The sequence below is a fragment of the Sceloporus occidentalis genome, unplaced genomic scaffold, assembly GCF_023333645.1.
Source record: "Sceloporus occidentalis isolate IW3139 unplaced genomic scaffold, rSceOcc1.0.p SCAF_58, whole genome shotgun sequence".
Taxonomy (NCBI): domain Eukaryota; kingdom Metazoa; phylum Chordata; class Lepidosauria; order Squamata; family Phrynosomatidae; genus Sceloporus; species Sceloporus occidentalis.
The window spans coordinates 4,407,501-4,412,500 of NW_028317038.1; positions in this window are offsets into that span (position 1 = coordinate 4,407,501).

Below are 5,000 nucleotides of genomic sequence, written 5' to 3' on the forward strand. Positions count from 1 at the left end.
TATTTAATTTTTTGACGGTTCAGGACCGTCAAAGGTCGCGAAGGGGTTAAAATGGATATTGGGTTTCCAAATTTTTGTTTGTATATGACCTATGCTGACTAACTGCATAATGTATACCAAAATAAAAATGCATGTATTCCTGTTCATTGGATAAAATACTGCTTTACCATTCCACATGTATTTGTTCTCTAAAAATATTTTTTTCATTTTAAGGTCCTCCCCCTTAATTCATAATGCACCTTACTCATAGATACACCACTCTCCCACCCAGATATGCTTTATAACCCCAGATATGCCATCTGATATGCTTTATGCCACCCTGATATGCCGCTCTGCCCCCGTCCCCCAGACTTACCACTGCATCCCCAGACTCCATGGTGTCTAGCGGGGGCAGCCACTGGACGTGCTCAGTTATACTGGTGCTTCCTGTATCTCGTGAGCCCCTCCGTTTTTCAAGTTATTTTTCTCCTGTGTATCCTGGTATCTGACCCTGGTCTGCTTAACGGTTCTCATGTATTTCTGGCTATCCTAACGACTCTGAGTACCTCTGGCTTCCTGACCCCGGCTTTCTCAACGGCTCCTGTGTACCCCTGGCATCCCGACCCTGGTCTACTAAACGGCTCCGCCCTGGCCACCCGTGCTTACGCCCTGTTACCCTCAGCAGGCCCCTTGTGCGCGTTCTGTACTGAGCAAGTGTGTTCCATTCCTGCATTCCGGATTCCTCCTGGTAAGACGAACCGTACAGTCAGAAGTGATTGAGGCACCTCCATTTTTCATTCATCAGTAACAGAAGCCTTTAGCAATTTTCTTATTCATTAAACACACCGGAGGCAGTGGCAAGGGACAATGGGCACTTCGGCAGGAGGGGCAGCGCTTCTACAAGTTGTTCCAGCGCCGCCTTCTCCTACATACTGTGTGCTCGAAGGGAAGGAGGGCGGGACAGCCCTGGGTTCAGTTGAAGGGGTGACGCTTACAGCGCCTTCTCCTTCAACAGAGAGTAGTAAGGAAGGCGTGGGAGGTGGATCTTCAGGCATGACGTCATCCCTATAAAAACTCTGAGCACCCTTATGCTGCCTGTACGCTGACCCCGGATTGTTCTTTGACCCTGCCTATTGATTGCTGCCTGGACCTGACAACGGATTGTTCTTTGACCCTGCCTATTGATTGTTGCCTGGACCTGACCACAGATTGTTCTCTGACCTTGCTTTGGATTGCTGCCTGCCTAGACTTTCGGTTTGCCTATTGATTTCCTCTCAGTTTCTTGGGAATCTCTCTAGACGCCCCTGCATATCGGACTCCTCCCTCGCCCGCACCCCAGGTACCTCATGGTACCTTACAACAGGAGATGCGTTGACTACAGCTTCCTCACCTCATAAACCACATAGGTAATTTAGGTACACTCTATTCAGGTATACGCCATGAAAGTGAATAAAAAAACCTGTAAATATTCTGGGGAAAAAAAGAATAAATGAAATAAAAAAAATTTTTTTTTTTAAATGCATAACACGGAGCTTCAACAGCGAACATCCTCTCTGTGAGGAGGTAGAATACAACACTAAGCTCCGTGAGGAAGCGGCAGTTGGAAGGAGAGGAGCTGAAAGCTTGTGGTTGTGTACTTCCTCTCTGAGTGTGATGAATTTAATTCACAAATGTAAGGACTCTCTTCATGTGCTATCACCATTTTAAGAAAGAAAAACATGTTAACAAAGATAATAATTGAGACAATGGATAGACCGTAAGCATGGTATAATTATATAATTTATGTATCATATATTTACAATTTTTAAGGGAATTATACAATATTATATTTTTTATTACAAAATATAAAATTCTTAAATTAAAATTTACCATAATTGATTAGAGCATAATACATTAGAAACTCTTCTCTGGATAGCTGATCTTCTTCTGATTGTTCTTCCAACCGGGTCAATAAACATTAAACACTGCTGAACTCGAGTTTGTCTTGCATTTAAGCTACCAATTAGATAGACTTCTCCTGCATTTTGGAGTAGTGATGAGAATTTCACATATAAGATTTTGAAGTTCAGAATCAGAAATATTTGATAACCGGGGTCTTCAAAATCCAGTTCTTTGGCTATGATAATAGAAAGTCCAACGGCTAATACCAAAACATTTAGAAATTGTTTGCCAACGAAAACCAAGAGTTGAAAAAGCAGAAATATGTTCCATGTTTATATCATATCTTGGACGTCCCCGCCTGCCAGTCACTACCAAGCGAGGAGCTAAGAAGAGTTGGTCTCCAATAGGCGTCCTCCAATGGGATTTGAGCCTGTAAAAAATGTAAAAAAGAATTATCACAGAGTGCAAACAAACAATTATGCACTTAAAATTCTTAAGTAATCGTCTAATTTCCTATTTAGATTTTCAATAATGTTGCAATCATTTGAGAAAGCATGTATTTGTACTGCAGACAAGCATTGCTTTAACTCTAATAAGAATTCCAAAGTATCATCTGTTGTATTTACAAATGTAATAAAATGGAATATAAATGAAATATAAATGAACAAAAACACTTTTTTAAAATCAAATTAAAAAAATAAAGTATTACAACATCAAATGCGGTGTCCAAAGGTTATTGATGGTCGTCTTTAAAATAGCTTTAAAAAATGTATTTAAAAAAAAGTCATTAATTAGAATATATCTTTAATACACTGTAAGATGTGGGGGGTAAACTGAGCTCCAGGAACATGGACATGGAAGGTGACCAAACTGTAAAATCTTCTTCAAAAACAACGAAAAAATAAAGATAAATCAATCAGAAATTGAGCATCAAAAGTATACTGAGCTCAAGCAAGAAGTGACACTTGGAAAGGGAGACGCAACAATTTGTAGGTATTTTCTACCTTTTACAAATGGGATGAATGTAATTCACAAAGTAAGGACACTCTCTATGTGATGTAGCCATATTAAATGTGTAAATAATGATAAAGAATAATCTATACATTGTATCAACAGATATGTAAGCAAATGCATGAATTAGGAAAAGGTTTCCTCATGTCTATGACATTACCTGTATTTTGATATGCAAATGAACTACTTTTCAAGCGTACCCCTCTATGTAACCCTGTGTGTTCCTGTGCGTATTGGTCTCTATGTGTCCCTATGAGTGTCTTTGTGTGTCTCCCTGTATATATGTGTGACTGTGTGTACCTATGTTTTTATTTTGTTTGTCTGTGGGCCCCTATGTTTCGGTGCCCCCATGTTTTTATATATTTATATTGTGTCCTCCTGTGTCTCTATACTTGATGTCCTTATTTTTGTCTGTGTACCACCCTGTGTGTCCCTATATTTATAGTGTACCACTGTATTTCACTATGTGCCCCCTATATGTCACTATGTTTTGTGTTCTGTACATTTAAGGAATGGTTAATGCATCACATACCTTTTAGAAATAATCTTCAATGTGTCTGGAAAAACAAGTCCTACACAGAGCCTGAAAAGGAAAAGAAAAATGTAAAAACCCAACACAACAAGAAGGTCTCAAAAACAGCAAATTTCCAACAATGACATCAATAACAAATTCGCCAACCAATCCAATCAGTTTAAAATCAAAAAATCAAACCCACATTACACTGTCCTTTTAACCCCTTCAATCCCCTATAGACGTACCGGGACGTCTAGCCTTTCGTGCAGCGTCAGGAACACATCCCTGCCGCTGCACGGGAGAACAGGCTGTCGTTTGACAGCCTGGACCCCCCCCTGCAGCCCGATCCCCTGTAACAACTTGGTGTGTCATTAGCCTTGGGGGACTGAACCACATCCGGGTCAGTGACATTACTGCCGGATGTGCGACACTGGGGGAGAGAGAGAGAGAGAGAGATAGAGACAGAGAGAGTTCGTTTTGCAGAGCTGCAGTGCTTAGTGCAAAACCACATTATATATTGGGGATAGTGTAGTGTTTTAGAAATTGGCCAGGTAGGTACAATGGCGCAACATGTCTTCAGCGCTGAGGAGGCTCATGACTGCCTCACTCAGTCTGATGACGATGCCACTCTGACCGCGTCAGACGCCGAGGCCACTCTGACGGCGTCAGACGCCGAGGCCACTCTGACTGCATCAGATATTGATCCAATATCTGAGGAATCCTGCTGTGCGTCAGATAATGACGAGTCAGAGGAAGACGATGATGGCCAGGGTCCATCTGGCAAAGCCAGGCGTGGAGAGCCTGACTCTAAATATAATTGGGTGCCCCCAAATATGATAGACCCAGTAATCCCTGCTTTTACTGCGACTCCTGGCATCAGATGTGACATCGATGCTAGCGAGCCAAAGTCATTTTTCCATTTAATGTTTGCCCCCGAGTTTTTTGAGCTGCTAGCAGCTCAAACAAACCTCTATGCAGCCCAGTGTCAGGCAGCTGACCAAGGAGACAGAAGCCAGACCTGGTACCCCACTGACTCCCATGAAATTAAAAGATTTTGGGCCCTGACCCTTATGATGGGCATTGTGAAAAAGCCCACGATACGCTCCTATTGGAGCACAGATCCCGTAATATCCACCCCTGCTTTTTCCCAAATAATGCCCCGGAACAGGTACTTTGGGCTCCTAAGATTTTTACATTTTACCGACAATTCCCAATGCCCCCCTAGAGAGCACCCCCAATTTGACCGTTTATATAAATTGAGGCCCATTATTAATTATTTTTCACGTAAATTCCCTGAAATTTATACCCCCGACAAAAATGTGGCTGTAGACGAGTCCCTGGTCCTATTCAAGGGTAGACTGAACTTCAAACAGTATATCCCGTCCAAGCGAGCGAGGTACGGTGTAAAGTTATATAAACTTTGCGAGAGTGGGACGGGATATACTGTTTCCTTCAGAATCTACGAAGGGAAGGACAGTCACCTTGATCCCCCTGGCTGCCCACAATCTGTGGGTACTAGTGGGAAGATAGTGTGGGACCTGCTGTCCCCCTATTTGAATAAGGGCTACCACCTCTGGGTGGATAACTTTTACACCAGCCCAGACCTGTTTCATTT